Source organism: Zootoca vivipara, chromosome 8 (assembly GCF_965207765.1).
Source record: "Zootoca vivipara chromosome 8, rZooViv2.hap1.1, whole genome shotgun sequence".
Lineage (NCBI taxonomy): Eukaryota > Metazoa > Chordata > Lepidosauria > Squamata > Lacertidae > Zootoca > Zootoca vivipara.
In genome coordinates this window covers 15,881,953-15,907,550 of record NC_142591.1, presented here as the reverse complement: position 1 = coordinate 15,907,550, position 25,598 = coordinate 15,881,953, and the positions used below count along the sequence as shown (strand labels likewise).

The following is a 25,598-nucleotide window of genomic DNA, read 5'->3' as shown; positions in this document are numbered from 1 at the left end:
AATGGTTTTAAAGTAGATAAATAAAAAAGAAGGTCAGCAGGAGGTGACAACATGTACCTTTCTTTTTGAAACTGGAAGAGAAAAGAGAAAGATTGCATATGAATTGAATTTTCTTTTTTAAAAAATAAATAAATAAATCTGTGATTCCATTACATTGTATTTGTACTGCACAATTAAATGGTCTAAGCAGAAGCAATTTCTTTGTATTCTGATTACCTAGAGGAGTGGGGAGAGAAGAAAAATAAGCAGGTCCTTCTAAAAGGGTGCAATTAAGGACTCTTAAACGGAATCTAACATTTCAAGCATCTTGAGCAAAAAAACCCCCAGCAAACGTGGGAAAGGCACCAAAATTGAGTTGTTTTCTGAAGTGAAGGACACGTGACAGGAGTTGATGTAGCAGGTGAGCTGTGCATAAGCAAGCTGCCAGCTAGCTTAGCGGAGGCTCTTTTTATTAGCACAATATGCAAAACTAGTCAGATACATTTTGAACTGTGCCCTTTACACACCTTCCAATCACGAGATCGTGGGGTGGTACAAAGTTATTTTGGCACCTGTTTCCACGGTGTCACTTTCCCCTTGAATGAAAGAGACAAAGGTCACAGACAGGGCATGGCAGACTTCAGAGAAAGCAAAATGCTAGATAGAGGCAAAAGGTTAGACAGAGGACATGGCGCTTAGACAGCTGTGGCTTGTCTGTGGGTGGAAGTGTGCTTCACACCGGGTGGTCATTCCTTCAGTTTTCCATAAAAAGTAACCCATAAACCCATAAAAAACTACTTTATTACAATTTTAGTATTAGTTATATAATAATTGTTATAATTGTTTTGGGTTATTTCTACTCCCCCTTTTGTGAAACTACTCACTCATTAAGGCTTCAATTTTATATTGATAAGCATTGGAATTAATGACTCCTATTCAATGAAATGGACGGACCCAAGTCAGACATTTTCATTAATTTGAATAGGTTTACTTTAAATATGGATTCGACTCCATGGTATGTACACCTGAGTGGGCATGTGTTGGATTGCACTGGAGGTCAGTGGTTCTACTCATGAGAAAGACAAGAGATCTCAAATTTACATGCCGCTGTACAGCTAGTGAGTGAGCAGGATGATGCCTTTATGCCTATCTCCTGCTACCAAACTCTGCCATTTTGTCCTTACCCACAAACCACTTCAATTTTGGTGACAACCTGTTCCTTCAGATCAGCGGCACAGCAATGGGCACCCACATGGCCCCACAGTATGCCAACATCTTCATGGCAGATTTAGGACAACGTTTCCTAAACTCCTACCCACTCAAACCTCTCTTGTACCTGTGATTGACAATATTTTTATTATCTGGACACATGGTCAACAGACCCTGGACACCTTCCACCAGACATTCAATGACTTTCACCTCACCATCAACCTAACAATGAAAAATCTATGCAAGAAATACATTTTTGGAGACTACTATAAAAATACAGGATGGGCATATAGACACCATCTTATACCATAAACCAACTGACCGACAAACAAACATATCTACATGCTACCATCCCAAACATACCAAATAATCCATTGTATATAGCCAGGCACTACGTTACAGCCTCATCTGTTGCAACTCTACAGACAGAGACTCTCACCTAAGAGATCTACAGCAAACCTTTTTAGAACTAATATATCCGCCCGATGAAGTTAAACAACAGATCAACAGAGCCAGATTGATACCTAGAGAGAACTTGTTGCAAGACAGACCCCCAAATGAAAATAACAGAACACTACTAGTAATCACATACAGCTCCCAAGTTAAAACAGTACAACGCATCATCAGAGATCTACAACCTCTCCTAGACAATGACAGTTCTCTTTCTCAAGCTCTGGGAGGAAGACCTTTCATTGCCTACAGACAGCCATTCAATCTTAAACAACTCCTCATCCACAATAATACAACCACCAGACTTATCATGGACACTGGTACCAGAGCCTGCAATAAACCCAGATGCCAACTTTGCTGCCACATACACCCAGACAACACCATTACTGGCTCCAACAACATCAAACATACCATCTCAGGACTATTTAATTGCTCATCTTCTCACATTGTGTATGCCATCAAATGCCAACAGTGCCCTTCAGTTCTCTATATTGGACAAAGAGGCCAAACCCTACGCCAAAGGATAAATGGACATAAATCTGACATTAGGAATCACAAGACAGAGAAACCAGTAGGAGAACACTTCAGTCTCCCAGGACATTCTATACAAGATCTCAAAGTAGCTGTCTTATTACAAAAGAATTTCAGAAATAGACAGGAAAGAGAAGTTGTTGAATTGTAACTTATTACCAATCATGGAGAGATCTGGTCTGAATAGAGACATTGGATTCTTATCTCATACATGAAATAGCTATTTTTAGCCATCTCACCCCTTGCTTTTTCCTGTAAGACCAATTGCAGTCTTTAACAGTTGTCAACAGATTTACCACACCTATCAGCCAATCACCCATTCCCACCACCCTTCTGAGTAATACCCCTCCCGACCCTCTCACTATATATAAGGGTCTGGTGTCTTCTGTCTCAGTGTATCTGAGCATGCACACGAAAGCTCATACCAATGACAAACTTAGTTGGTCTTTAAGGTGCTACTGGAAGGATTTTTTATTTATTTTGTTTCTCCTGCTATATTGTCTGCAAAGTCAACCCATACAAATGAAGCATGAAATAAGTGGGCATTTTCACATCCAGCTTTACTTTTAAGGAGCATGTTAAGTTAGACTGATGTGTGGGTGATGGACACAGTAAAATTATATTAAAACTAGAACCTCAAAATATATGGATTAGGTCTTGAGGGTGATCTTTAGAAGAGATGATGAAGTTCATAATACATTAGTGGCAAAGCTTACAGCCTGGCTCCCCTTAGGAGAGCTTTGGGTAAACAATTTCCACTCAATTAATGATCTTGCTGTTTTGGAGAGCATCATTTTTAAAATGCACAGACACAAACCTGAAATGTCCAGATAAGCACATTTGACTTCTAAAGATTCCGAAACTGAACAACAAGGGCAGATCACTTTAGGAACACAAAAATCCTTATACTTAACCTTGCTTGATCTCTTGCTGTGCAAAAAAAAAAAAAGAAAGTCTCATGCTAACAGGCAGTTAGCAGGGTGGATCAATAGAAAGAAAAATTAGGGGGTTCTGCAATATAATATCTGCACAATGCCTCCCATGGGTCTGTGTACAGTTGCCTTGATCCAGCTGAAGAGCTCTGCTCTTTGTCTTGCAGAAAGCCTATATGGATCAAGGTTCTCATCACTACCTAGAGGTCAGCAAGGTTTTTCACCAAGTTGAGAATGCTACTATTTACAATTGATGCATTCAGTGGCACTGCCACGGAGCTTCTGAACCACCATGGTAGGACTTGACTGGGGCAGATTACTTCCCCCACCTTGTCATATATTTGACACCAGGCCCCAGGACCCATCCAAAAGCCATTGCAGAGCACATTCCAGGTAACATATAAAGATGTTTCCTGTTCACTGAGCATCATACTGATTTGGGAAGCCGTCCAGAGTGGCTGGGGAAACCCAGCCAGATGGGCGGGGCATAAATAATAATTATTATTATTATTATTATTATTATTATTATTATTATTATTATTATTATTATTCTAGGGAGATGGAAGTTGTTGGCTATTTAATGGGCATTCATCCTGATTTGTTTGCAGGGAGGTTAGATGACATTGCAAAAGTTATCCCACACTTTCCACTGTGTTTTCCTGTCACTTTCCTTATCACAGAAATCCAGTCTTGGGGATGTGGGTTTGTTGCACAGGACTTCCCAATCAACTATAATCAGGCAACCTCTATTTATGTTACTAATGTAAATGGGTTATATTGTTATCACAACTAAGAGTTTTTTGGCACCTTAAAGACTAACAAATTTATTATGGCATAGATTTATATGGATTAGTTTAATCCTTTGGAAATTCACTTCATCGTGTTTAATCCTCTATAAATTGCTACATTATCAGTGTTATTTATTTTCTTATTTGTCCTTCCTCCATGCTCCACACACATTTTTTCTGCAATCCTTACAATAGTACAGTACTGAAAATGCCAAAAAGTATGCAACAGAAGCTCTCTGTTACTTTCTCTGGGCAAGTCATATTAACCTGCTCTACACTGTAAGCCCAGGCTCTTAGTATGGTTGGTTGAAGCCAACTCCTTGGTACTGATGCAAGGAAATGGGTAGTCTGTTTGTGCTGGGATGCTTATAGCAATGATTGTGCCATTACTCCAGAACACTTTGATAGTGTAGCAGTTTACTGGATCAGACTCTAGCAATGCAATGCAATGCAACAAATCTACTCAGAAGCTCCATTGAGTTCAAGTAAGTGGGTGTAGGAATAGCTCTATTGGTAGAACATGAGACAAGGCTGTGGGTTGAACCCCAGTGGGGTAAAAGATTCCTGTATTTCAGGGAGCTGGACTAGATGACCCCTGTGGTCCTTTCCAACTCTATGATTCAATGATCTCTATGAACTATGATTAAATTTCTAAGTATTGTTTATCCTACCAGCTCTGGCATTTCAGCAGTTTGCTCACTGGAAAGCTTGGGCAAATCATCATGTTTCACCTTCCTCAATAGATTGTTTAGAGGCTAAAGAACAACTATCAGCTTCTTGGATGAAGGGTGGATACAAATGTAATGCTCAAATAAAGAAATAAATGGCAAAATCTAAAGCACTTGTAGATCATACAGACAATTTAAATGACTAGCACTGTTCAAATCAAGAAGATCAATTAATATAGTGTGTGTCGAAGTTGTCTTTCATTAATACATTACTTTATGAACCATTTTTTCTTCCTGTACATGAATTATTGTTGCCATGCAAGTTACTGATTTTTAAAACACATATCTATATCTATATCTATATCTATTGAAGGGTGAAATATCCAGTTCCCCTTTGTACACTGCTTGACTTCTGAATTGTGAAACAAGCACACTTGTATACAGTACACCAACCACAAAGGCACAAAACATTCCAAACGTTACAGTCTTTTGCCTTCTGTTTTGATAAGGGGTTTTAGTTGTCATGCACACCAGTTGATTATTTTAATGGCATTACACCATCTCAGAGCCACAAAGAAAGATGTACACATTGCTTTTGGTACTTTATGTTCTTGAACATTTTTATTAGCTCTGAGAAATATGGATTTATACAGTTTTAGTGCTCCTGTATTTTCTATTTTGAGTATAAGGCAATAACTTTAACTAGAACACATTTATGTTCCAATGGCTATATTTATATCTATGGTTTTGGCTTGGAGTTTTATTGCTGTAGGAATACCGTGAAACTGTCAACCTTACTGAACCCAATCTTCATTAGAATGCACAAAGGAACCGTATTAATAAAAGCAGAAAACCAGATCAAATGGAATAACATTAAAATTGTCTTTCTGCTAATCTTGTTTCAAAGACAAAATGGGAACATTGCTACCTAAAAGATCATGCTATTGGTTGGTTTGAATGGGACCTGGAGGGGGCTGCTGCTTCCACCTTCCACCACATTTCATCCCTAACCCATACTGGCTATTTTGCTGAACCAAAAAATGGGGAATTGGGTTGCAAATGCTAAACAACCACAGGATCTTATAACATCATGTTTCTACACACAAACACCTCCATTCACCTTTTAGGTAAGCACCTTTAGACTCTAGGGGCATATTTGTTTGTTGGAAAATGCTTGGTGAAAGAAGAAGCATGTATACATTGAACATTTCTGTGCTTTTCTGTGCATCTCAAATGGGATATTCACATCCTTCTGTGAGATATGTGGGGTTCTCCTGTGCTTATTTCACCATACGTGCCAATTCCTGGAAATAATTGGGTTGTGGTCGATGGTAGTCCTACTCAGAGTAGAAATATTGAAATTAATGAACAGGACTAACTTAGGTACATTAATTTCTGTGAAACCCTCTGAGTGAAACTCGTGCTACACATGGTAAGTTTTAAATTCATTGCAGGTAGACATAGGTGCAGATGAGTTGTATCCAGGTACAGCACAATGTGAGAACATCTCAATAGCTGGACTGTTACAAATGAACAAGTTTACACTCTTTCACACACACATTCATTCATATGCAGTGTCAGCTTGCACTTGTGTTGAGAGTAATGTACATTGTTGTTGTTTACCGGTAGTTGTCTTAGTTGTGTTCAACTCTCTGTGATGTCATGAACCAGAGCAGGCCTTGGAAACTCTTACTTTCTTCTCAAAGCTTCTCCTTTCTTATGTCCATGGAGTATTCTTAGCAAAAAAATGGAGTGGCATGCCAGTTCCTTCTCCAGGCAGATCACATTTAGTCTAAACTCTCGGCTATGACTTGTCCATCTTGGGTGGCCCTGAATGGCATAGCTCAGTCTTCCCCAAACTAAGGCCCGGGGGCCGGATGCGGCCCATGAGGCTCTTTTATGCGCCCCCCGGCACCCCTGCAGCATGGCTGCCCACTTAGGGGGTGCCGGAGCGTTGAAAATAGCTTGTGTGCATGTGCAAACGTCATTTCCAGTGCACTTCCAGGCCAGAGGAGGCCCATGTGCATGCGCACAAGCTATTTCCAGTGTTCCGGCGACCCGGGAGTGTGCCAGAAATCATGTGTGCACACGCGTTTGAGCGCGTGCTCCGGCCCGTGGTGCTGGTGGCACTGGCCCTCGGCAACATAAGTTTGGGGACCCCTGGCATAGCTCATAGCTTCTTGGAGTTATTCAAGCCCCTTTTCCACAACAAGGCAGTGATCCATGAAGGGGTACAGAACCCCAAAAATGAACACCGGGACTTCTTCATAGGCAGACACATCTTGTCTCATTGTTAATAACCATGAGAGCAACCAGAGCTCTCAACTTCTGATTGGAAGAAAAGTTGCCTCTGCTCCCATGGCAATGAGGCTTTATTTCCTGGAGTTTCCTGGGTTGCAATGGTGGTTTTATTGCCCACCTATACTGTGCAGAAGAAGAAATTGTGCCCTAATGGAGCTCCGGAAGCTGCTTGTAATGTGTGACTCATTTCCACAAAACATGGATGGAGATGCACTTGCAAATGGATTAAATATCCATGGCTAGATTGGATGGAAAAAGTATCAACCTGTCTGTTTGTTTAAACATATCTCTTTCCCTCTTCTTTGACATCCAACCCCATGCAAACAGACTCACAACCTTTTGCAAATCTCAGAATAGGGAAGCTTATTTGGAGAGGGATATTCGAGAAACACAATTTCAGTTAAATTCTAAAATACATCTCAATTCATGTATGTCATAAATTTAAGCGTTTTTTGCTATAAAAATAATTTGCTTTGTTAGTCACTGTATAGACACACACACAGAGCAATTGTCTGACAGGCTAATAATTATTAAAATCAAAAGAGGAAGGAAACATTCCAGCTTTGAGTTTGTAAGAATAAATTTAGCTGACCAAACCACCTTGTGATTTCCCTCATTAAACAGACTTTCCTCCCAAAGTGCCTTGGTTGTTAATATGAGGGGACAATTTCATTGCTGACCTGTGTTCTGATCTTATTAGTTGTAAGCAATTAAAGGACTAATTGACAATTAGGTTGGTACATCAATTCTCTTGACTCATTTTTTAAAAGGCCATTTGCTATGGTATTGTCTCAGTCTGACTAAAGCACAGAGTAGAAAGAAGCTCTGTGGCCTTGAAGAATATACTGAATTAGTGAGTTGCCTTATCCTTTGCCTACAACATAAGCCCAAACTATATGTGACGGACTTACCACCTAAAATGGAAAATGCTTCTCCTATACATCTGAAAAAAATTGGTAGTATTTACCCATGTTGTGATTTCACAGCACTCTACTTGTAGTCTGAGTAAATATGCCAATTTTGGAGTTCCTTTCAATTTCTAATTTTTCGCATCTTAAATTCATAGCTCCATAGTTAGCATTTAACATCTCCGTGAAAATTTATTAGCATTTACCATTTGCTGGAAGAACATCTAGTATTAGGAAAGGCAACTTTTTTGCTTGGATGAGGCAGTGCTGCAGAATGGATGTGCAAGTTGAACTCAGATTGGGAAGGAAGAGAAAGATTGAAAGGTTTTCTATTTACAAATGTACAAATAAGCCTCCTCTAGTGAAATCCAACCAATAAGCAGGATCAGAAGCAAAAGCCTTCAGAAATTAACAAACTATTGTAAGTCTGCACCAGATTTCCAGAACACTTGTTATAAATTATGCCTTTGATTGTGGCGACAAATTCAATATCTGAAAGGTCCCACCATGGCATCTGATATTCACGGTGAACTCTCCAAAATACTTGTTGCCCTTAAGGATGAAGTACTAATAATAACTGTAACCTTATGGTGGTTCCCTTACTGAAAGATGTGATGTTACAGGGAACCAGGCAGAGGGCCTTCTTGGTGGAATGACCTCCCATGAGATGTCAAACAGATAAACAACTATTTGACTTTTAGAAGACATCTGAAGGCAGCTCTGCTCAGGGAAGTTTTTAATGGTTGATGTTTTATTGTGTTTTCAATATTTTGTTGGGAACCGCCCAGAGTGGCTAGGGTAACCCAATCAGATTGGCATATAAATTTAACAACAACAACAACAACAAGAACAGATGGGAAATCAGCAAATGTTATTTTATGCTCAGGTTAAAACTCAGAACACCCTTTTATCAATATTAATTAAAACAGTTGTAGTAAACTTCATTTCCATAGAGCAGGAATAACCAACATGATGTCCTTCAGATGCTGTTGCGTAGCAAGGCCCCAAGTCCTCCCCATTTCTTGGCTAATAAAACACATGGACATCTATATTTTGGGTTAATGGGGTAATTAAGGCCAGAACTTTATTGGTTACAGATGTGCGTGATATTGGCTTAGACATTGGAACTGAACTGACTATATCTGACTTCTGCTTGCCATGCAGGTAGTCTTGCAAGGGTCAACCACCAGTAGGGGGAGCCCTGTTGATGTACATCAACTGCGAGCTCCCCCAGGGTTCCCGGTGGGATCTTGGCTTGGCCCTAGCCACTACCCGGTCTTTGGACAAGATCCACACACCCAGATCACTGTTCATGGGGAGTGCACGAAGCCGGCCTGCAACCCCTCCCCTCTGGGAAGAGGAGCAGACTTGTACTATGTCTTTATTCTTCCCTGATCATTGGCTATGATGGCTGCACTAATAGAATTCAGAGACTAATATAATAACATAATATAAGAACTGCTGGAGCAGACCAAAGACCCATCTAGTCCATCATAATCTTCTCAAAGTGGTCAACCAGATGTCTATTAGGAAGCCCACAACCAAGAGATAAGTGCAACAGAACTACCCCCACTTAGGCTCCCCAGCAACTCAAACCTGATTGCTGTTTGTTCTTATTCAGCGCTAAATTGTGGGTTATCCCCAGGGGACAGCAGTGGGACAAGCCAAGATGTGGATAAACCCTGCTTAAAGGTAAGATGAGTGGCACCATCTGCTACTGGTCATAACTTAGTGGTGAAACATCTGCTTTGCATGCAAATGGTCCATGTTCTATCCTTGGCATCTCCAGGTAAGGTTGGGGGAGACCCTGGAAGAAGAAGAAGAAGAAGAAGAAGAAGAAGAAGAAGAAGAAGAAGAAGAAGAAGAAGAGGAGGAGGAGTTTGGATTTGATATCCTGCTTTATCACTACCCTAAGGAGTCTCAAAGCGGCTAACAATCTCCTTTCCCTTCCTCCCCCACAACAAACACTCTGTGAGGTGAGTGAGGCTGAGGGACTTCAGAGAAGTGTGACTAGCCCAAGGTCACCCAGCAGCTGCATGTGGAGGAGCGGGGATGCGAACCCGGTTCACCAGATTACGAGTCTACCACTCTTAACCACTACACCACACTGGCTCACACTGGAGAGCTGCTGCCAGTCATTGTAGATAATACTAGATAATGCTACTACACAGCATATGGCAGCTTCCCAAGCACCACTGTGTCATTTCTTTAGAAACTGCATGGCTTGGAGGTTTCTTGCAAACTCCCCTTGCCCAATCACAGTACCACTGTAATCGAGGAAACTATAGGTGCTGAATATATCTCTGGCAAATAGCTTTTAAAGACAGGTATTGATAAAGCAAAGAGGAAATCAGCTATTTATAATTGCTAACACTGTTTCCAAGGATGGTGTTTGCAAGAATGCTTCCACGTCTTGACAAAATACAGGTGTCTCACAGCAGAGAGGAGTTATTTCCTGGATAGGAGACTTTTAAGAGTAACAGATCAGTTTGTTTTCTGTGTAACAATGACCTAGAGGATTTATGTTCTCCTGACAGCTGACAACGTAAAGGTCCCTTTGGCGTTCAATCTTCCATTTGTCTTCTGCCAGAAACAACGTCAGAACAATGGCTGAATGTTACTGAATGGATGAGACAGGACTATTGTATTTCTTGATTTGAATCTATTAAAGTCACAAGAGAAATCTCAGCTACACTATAAAATCTGCAGGGGAAAGATCCCTTCCTTTAAATATTTAGTTAAAAAGAAAGAAAGAAATCCTGAGAAACAACATCTCAAAGCTGATTCTTGGGACTTTTAACATGTAAATTTAATTAAACATTGATATTCTGTTGTGCTTGGTACATTTGGCTGCTTGCAGGTTCTTCCACCTCTTGTTTTTGCTTGTGAAAAAATAGTACAATGTGTTTGTAATTCCATTTTAATGTGTAGTTATGTCACTGATGTGTTTTATAAATGTGAAAATATGAAAGAAATATGAAAAAAGAAAAGAAATGACAGTTACTTTAGAGGGACTGAGTGCATTTTATTTATTTTTTAGGTGAAGAAATGTTCATCCTTTCTGTAGTACTATTGAATGAGTACTTTAGGATTTGTCTTTTGTTTTCTTCCTATCTGCTTTTCAACTGATTTTACTTGTTTTTATTTTGTGCTGCTGTAAGTTGCTTGGAGATACTTATATATAGTATGCAGCAACAAATAAATGAAAATGATAATAATAAACACAGCTCAAGGCAGTGGTCAGGTTGGTGCAGTAAAGATAGGGTTGCCAGACTCAATAGAGGACAGGACTTCTGTGCCTTTAATTGTCCTCCTCTCTTTTGAGTCTGGAAACCTTAGAGAGAAACCAGCAGACCCTTTGCTTGGAAATTAAACTAAGGGTCTGCTGGGTTAGGGTTAGGGTTAGGGTTAGGGTTAGGGTTAGGGTTAGGGTTAGGGTTAGGGTCAAAAGAGAGCAGGGCAATTAAAGGCACAGAAGTCCTGTCCTCTATTGAGTCTGGCAACCCTAAGTACAGATGCAGAACATGAGCCAATCCATTGCTCCAGCTGTTGAATTTGCACCATGCCAGCTTCACCATCACAATGCCTCTCCTTCCCAGTAGGTCACATCGATACCAGACCAGTGATGGGAAGTCAGGCACTGCTGCCCCCCCCCCCGTCAACTGCTACTGTCACAAAGGGTTTCATGGATCTCCTGTTTTTGCTGATGCCTTGCTACTGCATAGAAACAAAAACTCAGCAGGTCACTCAATTCCCCATTGGTTTGGGCTGTGTTTTGTGTGGAAGATCCAGCACAGAGCTTAATGGCAATTATTCCCTGGTTATATGAAACAAAGCCGTTCAAAAAAAGCGTTACTGACAATACCAACATGATTTGAATGTGCACCTCATAGAGAAGAAAATAAGGCAGGTTGGTGGGGAGGTGGGAGCATGCAAACAAGAGTTATAAATTCTGTTTGGAAGATGGAGGCAGTCAAATCACTTTTATACTTGGCTCTATTCAAAACACAGCTCAGAGGGAGATTGTCAGAACAAACTAGGTTGATGGGCTTGCCCTTGAGAGAGTTTAATACTGGGGGGGGGGCACATAAAAATGAATAATCACCAATAAAAACCACCCAACCAAGGTCTTAATTCATTTCCTTAGGCTGTTCCCCACATCAGCGACTGATTTATATGAATTGTTTGACCTTAACATAATTACACCTAATCATTATCATCAGACAATGAAAAGTACTTTAAAAGCAAAAGCCAATAAACAAGGCCACCAATACAATATATTTCAGCTTAATCATTCAATCAATAGTCATCACTTCAGTTTGTGTATAGCTGCAATATTCTATTTCGATCAAATTCCGTTTCGTTTCGCAATGCTCCTGTCCAAGGTGTCATCTTAAAAGGCACCCAATCTCTTGTTTCCTTAAATCAGTCTTTCAACAGTGAGAGTTCCATTCAAGGTTAATCCTTAAATCATGTGGTGGGGGAGATATATATTGATAGATACACAGACGGGGGGCAGACAGATATTCCATATCTCCAGTGTTCATTTCAAAATCATTGCCTGTACTGCTGATTGAAAATCTTCATTCAGACTGCAATGGTGTCCCTGCCCCCCCCCCAAGAAACCTTTAAAGACTAAACGGGGAAACTCATCAACTGTAACCAAGAATAGTGAATAGAGTTCACCAGCACTTTTTTCTGGGGAGATGTGGGGGTACGCACACCCCTAAACATTTTGGGAATTTAAGTTTGGCTTCGTTGAGGGGCAGTACTTCAATATGAGTAGGAAAATGAGAGTACCTCTAAGCATTTTTAATTTAATTTATTTTATTTTTAGAAAAAGGGCACTGGAGTTCACTCAGAACTAGTCTTGTGTTATCGTGAATTTAATAATTATTGGATTCCTCAACTGTCATCTTGGGGCAGCCATTTTATAAGGCTACCTCAGTGGGAGAGATAGGAAGGAGGGTTCATTGCCTCTGCTTTCCTGGAGGCCAAGCTCCACCTGGAACCTTCTAGCCCTGAACTGTGCCAGCGGGCCATAATAATAATAATAATAATAATAATAATAATAATAATAATAATAATTTATTACTTATGCCCCACCCATCTGACTGGACCTCCCCAGCCACTCTGGGCAGCTCCCAATAGAACATTAAAAACACGAAAAAGCATCAAACATTAAAAACTTCCCTAAACATGGCTGCCTTCAGATGTCTTCTAAAAGTCAGATAGTTGTTTATTTCCTTGACATTTGGTGGGAGAGCGTTCCACAGGGCGGGCGCCACTACCAAGAAGGCCCTCTGCCTGGCTCCCTGTAACTTCACTTCTTGCAGTGAGGGAACCACCACAAGGCCCTCGGCGCTGGACCTCAATGTCTGGGCTGAGTGATGGGGGTGGATACATTCCTTCAGGTATACTGCGCTGAAGCCGTTTAGGGCTTTAAAGGTCAACACCAACACTTTGAATTGCGCTTGGAAATGTACTGGGAGCCAATGTAGGTCTTTCAGGACCCGTGTTATATGCATAGCTGTCAAGTTTTCCCTTTTCTCGCGAGGAAGCCTATTCAAAAGGGAGAACTTAACAGCTATGGTTATATGGTCTCGGCAGCCACTCCCAGTCACCAGTATAGAAAATAACTATAAATGTGTGCCTGAGTTTTGAGTTTTATTTCCCTCTGCCCTCCTTGTCCCTTTCCACTTGTGAGCTGTATATTTATTTATTTATTTATTTATTTATTTATTTATTTGTTAGAATGTAAGCCTGAACGTAGGGAGTGTCTTGTTTTGATTTTGTGTAAGCCGCTCTGGGGACTCTTTTGGCTGAAGTGCTCTCAATAAATAAATGTGAATTGGCTTTTCTTCATGCAATGGGAATTCCCCTTCCTCATCTCCCTGCCACTTCGACCCACTCCTGAAAGCAGCCGAGGCAAGCAAGTAGGAGTAGGCCATTTTAAAAAATACAAATAAAATTGATTTGAACACAGAGAGACATCCAACATCATATAAATAAATTAAATCCACTAGTAGCTTTCTTGGACTTTTTCTAGGAATATTTATTTGGAGTATTTACCAGGCAGAATTTTGAGTGAAATACTAAGAGGTCTTAGTAATTTTGAGTGGATGTCCTTGCCCTGAATCTTATACCCGGGGGAAATGACCAAGATTTCAGATGTTTACTTGTTTGCTTTGCTTTTAACCTTGCTGGGTTTTTCTCTGGTCGTAGAACTGCAGACAAGAAGCTACAGACCAGCGTTATTCCACAAGTAATGATCAGAAATGGCTTTTGCCATTATTTGAAAAAAGAAAAAGGTTCTGATCTCCTTTGCCTCCTTTGCCTGGTCCTCAGAAAATTGTCAGCACAAAGAGTCCTTGAGAAAGAGTACTTTGCAGAGTATTGCTGTTTTTATTCTAAAAAGTCTTCTCCAGGCATGACCGACAGCTTTATACATATTAAACTCAACCAACTTTCTACCATCCAACCAACCCACACCACAGCAAACCATCAATGACCACCCTATATATACAAGCATATGCAGGTGAAAGGTTTCATGAGTCATGCAGGCTTTGCCGATTCATTGTAGGCCGCTGACTCATGCTGACTCAGTTCCTTTTGTATTAAAGAAACAGAGGCCAATTTTAGGCTGTGACAGCTTTATGGTTGATTCGCTGCATGGAAATCTACTACTGGGACCCATGTCCATATTAGCCCCCCCACCACTGAAAAGAAGAAGAAAAAAAAATGAAAAGAGACCCAATTACTTTCTCCTTAAATACCTTATCCAATATTGATCTACATATATGAGTGTACGCAGGAAGGTATCCGATCATAGGAGTTAGCACAAAATCAAAATAGCAATGTCCCTTCTTGTGTGTGTACAAGTTAAAGGTAAAGGTAAAGGGACCCCTGACCATTAGGTCCAGTCATGACCAACTCTGGGGTTGCGGTGCTCATCTCGCGTTATTGGCCGAGGGAGCCGGCGTACAGCTTCCAGGTCATGTGGCCAGCATGACAAAGCCGCTTCTGGTGAACCAGAGCAGCACACGGAAACGCCGTTTACCTTCCCGCTGTAGTGGTACCTATTTATCTACTTGCAGTTTGACGTGCTTTCAACTGCTAGGTTGGCAGGAACTGGGATTGAGCAACGGGAGCTCACCCCATCGCGGGGATTCGAACCACCGACCTTCTGATCGGCAAGCCCTAGCTCTGTGGTTTAACCCACAGCGCCACATGCGTTCCCGTGTACAAGTTATCTTATAGCTTAAAGTGTGTACAGACTTCAGAGGCTGGACTTCTTACAGCATATTGTGATAAGCTTTTATGTTGTCTAACATTTCAAAGCGAGTCACTTCAAGAAGCAGTGCAGCTGGGCTACGGGTCTTCCTAGAGATATATCTAGATACCTGAAGATTACACCAAATGCATATTAAGATTATTGGAACATGGCTTCTGTGAAGAAGGTCTTCTTTCAAAACATGTAATAGCCAATAAAAATAGATTGGCTTGCAACCTCTGGATCAGAGTATTTTTTTGAACTGTTCAGGTAGATCAATCCACAAAAGCAGCAACATGGACCGGAGTCTGAATATATATGTATCTCAGAGAGTTGAAAGTAGTATATTATAGCAATCTCTGTTCATAGTACAACTATGTGTGCTCTTTTCCTTTTTGATCCACTGTAATTTTCAGTTGAATGGGTTTTTTTGGCTTTCTGTGGTGATTTATGCTTGAAACTCTATTGCCTGGGAGTAAATCTCATTTAGTTCTGTGGGACTTACTTCTGAGTAGACACATTAAGGACCAGAGGCACTATGATGAAAAGAGAGGTGTGTGTGTGCACCACAGGCAATCATGGCTCTTTAATCTAGGGGTGTGCAGATTACACATCCGAACACGACTCTGAAAAACTGCAAGGGCTTTCTTACCGCATTCAGTTTTGAAGGTAGTTTCTTTGAAGCAGAACTTTCCACATTCATTTAAAAAAGCTTTTCACTTCAGTGAAACAGGATAGTTGTACACAAGTTATGCTCCAGTAGAGTGAGCAGATCTCTTCAATTCTGTCCAGAGATTTGGAGAGGAGGTTTTCATTCTCCATGATATTGTCTTGCAAAACTCATTTTGTCTGGCCTTGTCCAGTAAAGGATATCATGGCCATATTACTTAGTCTTAGGCCATAGATTATTGAAATGCTTTTCTGCATTACCGTACAAATCCAAGGTCAGTGCTGAACTAAGGTGAGATTTTCCCCTCCAGACTGTAATTGCACTTTTGGAAAGCTTCCTACCCATATATAATGAAATATATAATTAATAAATGTATGAGCCGCACTATATGAAGATTCCATTTTTAATGTTTTTGCCAGCTTTATTAATTACTACTTTGAAAACTGAAGTGGTTTCCCCCCTGCTAAAAGAACATAGCTTTACTAGTGCTAAAGAGAAATATGCACTAAGACATTTGCTCTGATATTGATACATCCTCTTCAAATGGCGCAACCCACCAAGGTCACAATCACATCATATATTTATAGCACAGTCATGGCTTCCCCCAATGAATTCTGGGACCTGTACTTTGTTAAGAGTGCTGAGAATTGTTTGGCAACCCCTATTCCACTCACAGAACTAGCTACAATTCCCAGAGTTGATTGTTAAACCAATGGTCTATGGTTAGCCAACATGATATTCTTGTGTATCTTGTTTTTATTATTAAAAAAAGGATACATTTCCCTCAAACTATGAAAATCAAAGCTAGTTTAAACATTTTAAGTCCCCAAGGACAATTAAGGCTGTAGCGCAGTAAGTTCTCCTGTAGACAAAGTGAGTGACACTTTGGATGTGGCCAAAAGAAGAAGCAGGAATCCATTCTTTTCCTGTTTAATGGTTCAGTTGGAGGTGAAATATAAAAGATGTGTCCTTGAATAGATAGTATCTTCTGCTTTTGGCATTTTGTGCCTTGATTTACCACCGCTACATTTCGAAACAATGCTCCCAGGAGACTCTTCTGTCGTTAAGTATCGCTGAAGCACACAGAAGTATGTTTTGAATGAGGTTATCTTTAATTGGAAGCTGGAATATAGCTCCCTGTCAACCTTAAAATAAGGATTTTTAGATGCAGAAAGCAGAATTTATTGTGGTTTTGAACCAGACCCATCTATTAAGCTACTTAAAAGGCTTTGGAGGAAAATTTGCAGTGATGTTGGACTGAGCAGTAAAAATATTCTGAGAACTAATTTGGGGTCTGCGATAGGAATTTGCCACTAGAACATAACTTCTTCCTCATTTGACTTCATCCTTTGTCTCATAGCTGTCAGTGTAAAAAAGAATATGGCAGTATAAGGAAACAGTCCAAAGGATGCTTATCAGAAAGTTGTTGTTGTTGTTTAGTCGTTTAGTCATGTCCGACTCTTCGTGACCCCATGGACCATAGCACGCCATACTCAGAATATGTGTTATGATACTCAGAATATGTGTTATGATAACTGTGGAGCAGTCCACAGAAATAATCTCCCCTGAAGAGCTTTTGCATTATGAAGAGGACAAATCATGTTGTGCAATACATCTATAAGTATTTTATACACCAGGTAGGGATCAATAAATGGAACCTTGTGACAATTGTAATGTGTGCTCCTCCAAACTTCGGTGGGGCTTAGTTCCAAGTACGGTAATTATATTTGGTATCAGACTTTTGTTCAAATTACCCCTAAAACACTGAGTTATTGGAGAATGGTATACTTTTCAGCATCTTAGATAATTATTCCTATTTTATGAAAGCTACTGTAACAGCCTTTCTCAGACAAGTGTCCTCCCATCAGTCTCAGTCACCTTCACCAGTTTGATGTTCAATGTGGCAAAATGAACTTCTGGAAAAAGGAGAAACTTGGAGAAACCAAAATTGACAGATTTTTATATCGCTAGCTAGACAAGGGCATGAAAAGCTGACTGGAACCCTGAGTATTAACACATCTATGATGCAATGAGGATACACTGTTAACGTTTTGTTACAGGTCCTAGCTGTAATTCTGAACTTCAAATTTGATAAAGTAAATGAGCCATGTACAATCCACCACTCCAGTCCCCTCCCCGATTTTTTTATTATTCAAATATCAATATGTGCATAAATACATTTCCTTCAGGTCTGTTATTTCCAAAATTCATACTACAGTAATTCACAAAACACAAGTTTTTCTCAGTAAATTATATATTGTGGAAAATACCAATCTATTCCTGAAACAGATAGCTCAATTTATTCCCCAAAGTGAAAATCCGGGTGCTGTTTTGACAGCCCAATTACTGGATGTGTTGGGGAAAACCCGGACGTATGGAAGCCATTCCCATATCAATGGGACTGGAGCAGTCAAGATGGGAAAGAGAGTTGGGCATTTATCATTCTAGAATGAAGACAACTGTAAAAGAGCTTTGTTTATTGATAAAGGATGTCCAATATAATTCTTTTTTTTGTGAGGGTAGGTTGAATGGAATATGTATGGAAACATATTAAATGTTGGAAGTTCTAGGCTGCAAAACACACACTTAACACACATGTGAATCACACATACTGGAATCACCAGTATGCTTATGAATTTTGGAGGCATTTTTTGCATCATCTAAACAAAATGACGAGAGTAACTTCGAGACTCCTATCAATGTTTACTGTATTGAACCGGATGGAGGAAGACATGTCTACAGAAGAAAAGACTTTGGATATGATTGTAAGAAAATGGAAATACTCTTAACCACCCCATTCTTAACAAACCAGTCTCTGTGTAAAATCATTTAGGTCATTACTTGGTCATGAAAACCCCAAACTATGTCATTCTCTGTTTACAGTTAGGCTTCCCAACAAGAAATCTGAAAGTTTTGATTTGTAAATCACGTCAAAATCCTCTCGAGCACTGCTTCTGAACATAATCCCTTCCCGCTTCATCTTATCTCTGTTTAGACAAACCTTTTATCATGTGGTGCCAAAGATCAAGCGCAAACATTCAATACAACTGTGGTGTACATTCTACTGGGGCAGGGGGAGAATCAAATGCAAAATGACACGGTAATCTGTTTTTGCTTATTTGAAATGGATTTTTTTTGTTAGTTACAAGCATACACTTTATTACATACAAAGTGATTATTTCTTCCAGTGTAAGCCTATTTGCTCAGTAAAAGATAAGTGAGGAAAATATATATGCATTGTAGAATAACTGTATTGCTCCTGTCTCTGTTTGAACTGATCACATTTGGTTTCTGGGGTTTTCTTTACTTATAAAACAGACTTTGTGATTAGTTTAAAAATCTGTGTATTTGCTTACAAGCAACTAAGGAGGAAATGGAGTACATTTCTTTCAGCATTAGACTTGCTTACAGTGTAAGTCAATGTCCAAAAGCAAGAGATCAATAGTGCTTTATACTTTTCCTCACTACTCATAAGGTTTTTCAATCATTCTTATTTTAAGGAACTGCTACTGAAATTGGGTAGCCATTGATTGCTTAAGATTTTGTGGTTAATATGAAGCAAATGTAATCTTAGATTCAATTATAGGTGTTCCTCCGTCCCTGAAAAAGTTTTTTCATATGAAGTTAAGAGTTATTGCTAGCAGAGTGTAAAATTAGTGGGTTCTCATTAAAAACAAATGGATCTATGAGGAGGTTATCTAGCCCAGAGATTAAATGGCTGTTTTGTTTTTGCAAACACTTTCAGTGGTGCATAAAAAAAAAATCCTCCTCCTTTTATGGCTGTTCAGCATAGCATTCCTTGCAACATGCTCATGTTTAGGGAAGTTTTTAATGTTTGATGGTTTATCATGTTTTTAATATTCTGTTGGGAGTTGCCCAGAGTGGCTGGGGAAACCCAGCCAAATGGGTGGGGTATAAATAAATTATTATTATTATTATTATTATTATTATTATTATTATTATTATTATTATTATTCACATCACCCCATCTTGCTCTCACTCTCCATTGATTTCACTTACCCTCAATGATATCATCAGGTGAACAAAGCTTATTGGTGAAGTACTATGAAATATGATCCACAGGCAAACACATGCTGTATTGGTGGGGATTTTTTGCAAACAGCAAAAGGCCCCTTTTTGAATAGTTTTAAAGTGCACTTGACCACCATGATTCTTTGCTTGCTACAGTGGTACCTTGGTTTACAAACATTCCATTCTGGAAGTCTGTTCTTAAACCAAAGCATTCTTCAACAAGGCGGGTTTTCCCATAGTAGCGGGGGACTCAATTTACAAATGGAAGACACTCAACAGGAAGCGAAACATGTTCTTATTTCAAGGCAAAGTTCACAAACCAAAACACCTACTTCCAGGTTTGCAGCGTTCTTAATCCAAGTTGTTCATAAACTAAACTGTTATTAAACCAAGGTACCACTGTACCGAATTCACCACCACCATTTAAAATAATTGCCTCTTGAAACATCTCAAGAAGGCAACTGCTCAGCAAACATTCCCTGAAAGAAATGTGTGGTAGCAAGATACACGGTGCAAATGTCGAAACTGTCTTTGGTGATATGTTTATGTAAATACACACCTAATCAAATAAAGAATGCCCCAAAGGTTTTGACTTCTGAAGTTGACAACCCTGGAAGTCTTTTCGCCGTGTGCGCCCCACGTGCATGTTCTGCGGTGCACATGGTCGGCGCATGCACAGAAGCGCGAAATCGCGCTTCGCGCATGTGCAGAACGGGCACTTCGACAACTAAAGACTTTGACTTACGAAGACGGCCGCGGAACGGATCATCTTCGTAAGTCGAGGTACCACTGTATTAACTTAATTATTCACTGGCTTTTGAGCTCCTTGGTGTCCTTGGGAAAGAAAGAAAGAAAGAAAGAAAGAAAGAAAGAAAGAAAGAAAGAAAGAAAGAAAGAAAGAAAGAAAGAAAAGTATCAATATATGATTATGACCCTTAGTTTGAGAGAAAACATACATATTTAAATGCAAATGTTTGTGCAGATTTTAAACAAGAAAACAGAAATTTAATGCAGAAATAGAATGGAAGAGACCTGTGGTTGAGCTAATGTGTAAGTGATGTGGTTTGTTTGTTTAGGACCAATTTGCCTATCCTTACCTTGAAAGTGCTGATATATGCATGGGTAGATAACCCACATGGAAATTGCAGAGCAAAATTATACATGAGAAAACCCTACTGGTCTTCTCTATTGTCTTTTCAATGGCAGCGGGGACTATAATTGCTACCATACACCTATCATAATGAACCACTCATTTGAATGAAGTAATATGGTGCTTGTCCACCAGGATGCACTATTGCACTGCTGAGTAACACACCTATTCGTAGGGGAACATATATCCCTTTCTTTCTTTTTTTAAGTCCTTCATTATGTAACTGATTTTTCTCTCCTTTTTATACTGCTATATAAAGGGCTATTGTTAAATGGTCATTGTCTGCACAAGCTAGGGAAAGGATACCATGGGACACTCGCCAGGTCCTATTAAAGTTCCGGAGCATCAATGAATAGTGTGCCCATGATTTCTACAAGTGTGATATCAGCAGGACTGCAGTCAAGAGTGAGATGTTAAGTAGGCTATCAATGGCTTCAGTCTAAAACCCCAAACTTCATTTTCAGAAATTACCTTAAATTACCAGATGAGGTGCTCAAGATTAGCAGGAGGTTAGACAGTGACATCATGTGTTTTTGGTCTTGGTGCATCTCTTTGAACTTGGTTGGCTGATAAGCTGTTGAGTTGGATGAGCCAGGGTGACAATCCCAAAAGCACAGCTGATCAATTGAAGCCTGTCCAGAGTCTTTATGTACCCTAGTGATAGACCTCACTCAGAAACGGTGCTGCAATGATAACAACTTTGCACACTCTCATGCACAATGTCAAATTCTGCACTGCCAGCATGACTCTACATTAGGTTGTTGGTGCCCAAAGTGGTTCTTCTCTCTTGTCTTGAGTGAGACCATCAACTGATAAATTTTCACAGCATGCAGCCCTTTTCTGCTAAGCCTACCCAACACTAAGGCACTCTGTGGCTTAGAAGTCCAGAGTTTCCTCTTCAGAGGTTGTTCCTCTTGGATGTGATCTGGCAAGCAACAAAGTGAGGGATATACCTGTGTTTGTGCCATGCCTGTTCAAGAGACAGGTGGTCAACCTCTCTGACTCTGAATTAGAAACAATTGTGGTGGGAAATAAACCCTTATGATGTGGGCTTTAAATAGCAGATTGTAAATAGTTTAATCTTTATTTAGTTTTAAATGTTTGATGCTTTACTATGTTTTCATATACAGTGGTACCTCGACATCCGAACGCCTCGACTTCCGAAGGTTTCAACTTACTAAGTTAGCAAGCCCGGAAGTCTTTTTGCTGTGTGCGCGGTCTGCGCATGCGCAGAAGCGCAAAAATCACACTTCACGCATGCACAAAATGGATGCTTCGACAACTGAAGGTTTCGACTTATAAGAGCATCGCGGAACGGATCGCCTTCGTAAATCGAGGTACCACTGTATGCTGTAAGCTGCTCAGAGTGGCTGGGGAAACCCAGCCATATGGGCAGGGTATAAATAATAAAATTGTTGTTGTTGTTGTTGTTGTTCTTTTATTCATGAGTTCAAGCCCCACCTTGGGCAAAAAGATTCTTGCATTTCAGGGGGTTGGACTTGATGATCCTCATGGCCCCTTCCAACTCTACAATTCTATGATTCTATAACACAAACTTGGATTGTCTTTTTGTGAGACCAATGATCATAGTTTACCCTCCTTCCTATCTCCTGTAAACTGCAATTTAGTGGTGGTGCTGAAGTTCCTCTGTTAAAGACCCCCAGCCTCTAGCATGGAAATACAGTTCCCAAGATTCCCTGTAGAGAAGGAAGTATTAAACCAGTTTAAGACTGGAACAGATATGCCCCTAGTTTCCTATTTCCCATAGATTACTATTTACACCACTAGGCATGTACCTAATATTCCATTTATTTCTCTGGAGACTATTACGGTCGAAGGAATCATTTCATGGGAGAACAAGAGAACCAATATTTGTTGAGATAGTAAAGGTCTCTAGTTAAGCTAACAATTGTGGTGAAGCAGTGAAGCACCTTTGCATCTTGGTCCTCAAATTAATATGGATTTGTACAAAATGAGGCAGTTTGTCAGGATTCCGGACTTCTGATGCTTGGTTTATATGTGCCTCCAGTAGCACTGGGGAAGAAATTCAATCTGTTTGCATTTAAGTGAGAAATGATCTAATTTGCACTTTCCAAAACAAAATGTTGATGCCAAGGTTGCAGGTTTGATCCCCATATGGGACAGCTGCCTATTCCTGTATTGCATGGAGTTGGAGTAGATGATCCTCAGGGTTCCTTCCAACTCTGTTATTCTATGATTTAGGGATGCGGGTGGTGCTGCGGTCTAAACCACTGAGCCTCTTGGGCTTGCCGATCAGAAGGTTGACAGTTCAAATCCCCACAACTCCAATTGCTCTGAGCTCCCATTGCTCTGCCCCAGCTCCTGCCAACCTAGCAGTTTGAAAGCATGCCCGTGCAAGGAGATAAATAGGTACCGCTGGGGCCAGAGGCCTGGGCAGGCTGGGTCATCCTCTTATATACCTGCTGGGATTGACAAGGCATCTGACCCTCACCTGACTCTCATAGCTCTCCTGACGAGTGCTTTGGTCTGCCCAAAGCACTATTCTAATTAGGCCCCAGTGTTTTTGTTACAATCCCCTTCTCAATTAAGTAATCAATTTTAATCTAGAATTTAAATTCTCAAAACTTTCTTATTTGTTAATCTGAGCAAGTAAACTACTGCTCTCACTTCATTACAAACAGTATTTCTACCTGCAACACACTTCCGCTTCCTTTCAAAGATATTTTGTTGCCATTTGCAACTGTAGCTGCCTCTGATTATTTATCATTTAACTCTTGTGGGAAATAATTAGCATCACACATCATGTGCATGTACATTGCAGAACCAATTAACCAACTAGAAGGATTACTGTTAATAGCATCAGTTTTCCTATAACTTGATATTGCTGGATAGTTTTGATGAACTGCAAAAGCATTTTTACTTTGCTTTCTGTTGCCACCCTGGAACTTTTCTTTATTAGTGCCACTTTGTTTTGTACGATTCCTTGCAAATGAAGAAAAACAACTTTTCTGGTTGTATATGTTGATAATATAATTTTGGTTACTGAAGGCAAACAAGACTGTAGAAAAACAAGAATGGTTGCAGGCCTGGCGAGGACATAGGGGTCCTGACAGTGACAAAGGTGACCTGCTTGCTTGATTAACAGCTGTGGGGAACGTCAAGGTCCCTGCTCTCCCTTCTTATGATCTTTGTACTGGAGCTGGAGACTCCAATAGAGAGCATTCCATGTCAAGAAGGAGGGCAACTGGACACTCTTGATGACAAGGCAGGAGCTACACAAAGCAGGGCCTTTTCACTGGTGGTGCCCATTGTATGCCTTGCTGTTCCCAGACCTGCTCTCTTTTGGCCTGTATTTTTGGAGCTTTATAATTTAGGAAGACTTTGGAAGAACTGGTTGACAAGTCTTATCAGTTGCTGATGTATGAGTGGATTTTCTTTGCTGCTATTCTGAAAGAAGATCAAACCTATCCATTCTTAAGGAAATCAGACCTGAGTGCTCACTGGAAGGACAGATCCTGAAGCTGAGGCTCCAATACTATGGCCACCTCATGAGTAGAGAAGTCTCCCTGGAAAATACCCTGATGTTGGGAAAGATGGAGGGCACAAGGAGAAGGGGACGACAGAGGATGAGATGGTTGGACAGTGTTCTCAAAGCTACTGACATGAGTTTGACCAAACTGTGGGAGGCAGTGGAAGACAGGAGTGCCTGGTGTGCTCTGGTTCATGGGGTCACAAAGAGTCGGACACGACTAAACAACTAAACAACAACAAAAAGGTAAAGTGTGCCTAAAATGCATATATATTCATGAAAATAACATACAAACATGCATTATATCAGGGCATAAAAATGTGAGTATTAGGATAATTTTTCATAAAAAATGCTGACAGAGTTGTATGACAACTTTTTTTAAATATCATGAACAGATGTGTAAATGTGGAGAGGAGAACAATAGTTCGGAAAAATGGGCAACAGGGAGAAAATGATATTGACACATTTGCTCATCCAGTAGTTGGCTCCCCCACCCTCAGCAGTTGACATGTTACTTAATGAGAACTTAGTTGGTGCTGCAGCATTTGCCATAAAGAGTAGGGATAGTCCTGTCTCATACTTACTGCTACTCTGAGCATGCAAAAAATTGGAACTACTTTATCAGTGTGTGGCAGAGAATTTAATTTCATGACTAAAGCAGCAAGCCAGCAACCTCAAGGAGGATGGGATCCAAAAGCCGTCCAAATCAGTTGGACACTTTCCACTCATGTTAGTGAGGTTTGGTCAGGCCAAAGACAGTCTGCCATCTAAAGTTTTATAACTCTAATCTCCAAGCTTCAAAGACACTTATTCATGCAGTTGATTGCCTCTTGCAAATCCTTACTATAATGTACATTGAGAAAATGATTTGTGTGTGTATTGGGAGAGAGGAGAAATGGACATTGTGTTAAACACTTCTGATATTGCATTATGCAGAGAGATGTTTTCACCCAGCAAGATTTATCACTATTGGCAAACATAAACTCTGCAGCTTGGTAGAGTCTGATTAAATTTGACCATAACTATGAAACTTGCTTGGCTGAATCAGAGAGCGTTTCTAATAAAGAGGGCATTTACTCATTTGAGGTTCTCATATATCTCACCTTTGTGGGGATGGTCACCATAGAAACATCTCATGCAATGTTGCTCTCCCTGTCTAACTTGTTAATTTGGGGCCAAGTAGGGATTTCCATGGT

General features: G+C 40.2%; 1 long non-coding RNA gene across 2 annotated transcripts in view; it reads right to left on the bottom strand.

Annotated features, from left to right (window-relative positions):
- LOC118090440 (uncharacterized) overlaps window positions 1-25,598 on the bottom strand; it is a 225,923-nt gene that overhangs the window by 5,571 nt on the left and 194,754 nt on the right. The window lies entirely within an intron of this gene.